The sequence below is a fragment of the Ailuropoda melanoleuca genome, unplaced genomic scaffold (genome assembly GCF_002007445.2).
Source record: "Ailuropoda melanoleuca isolate Jingjing unplaced genomic scaffold, ASM200744v2 unplaced-scaffold1653, whole genome shotgun sequence".
Lineage (NCBI taxonomy): Eukaryota > Metazoa > Chordata > Mammalia > Carnivora > Ursidae > Ailuropoda > Ailuropoda melanoleuca.
Window position 1 is genome coordinate 12,969 of NW_023185537.1, and position 422 is coordinate 13,390.

The window sequence follows — 422 nt, forward strand, 5'->3', positions numbered from 1 at the left end:
GCTTAAACGCTGTGCCACCCAGGCGCCCCAATAAATAAAATCTTTAAAAAAAATGTAACTAGGAAGAAATTTTAGAAAATAGGGCAAAGGAATCATTCATAATCCTACCATCACTTTTTGAGCGTTCCAAGACTTCATTTGCAGACATCTTACATATGTGTGATCAGTGTGTCTGCAATTGTAATCTAATATTCTCTCCTATGCATTCATGTGTTTTGTATTTCTTTAAAATTATAATTTTTCATATTAGTGGGTGGACTCTCCCTCATTTTTTTGCTCCTAGATAATTTGCTTGCCTTCAGGTATTCACTAACCTAAGCTTCTTCTTGATAATATATAAAAATTATTTGAGGGGCGCCTGGGTGGCAGAGCGGTTAAGCGTCTGCCTTCGGCTCAGGGCGTGATCCCGGCGTTATGGGATC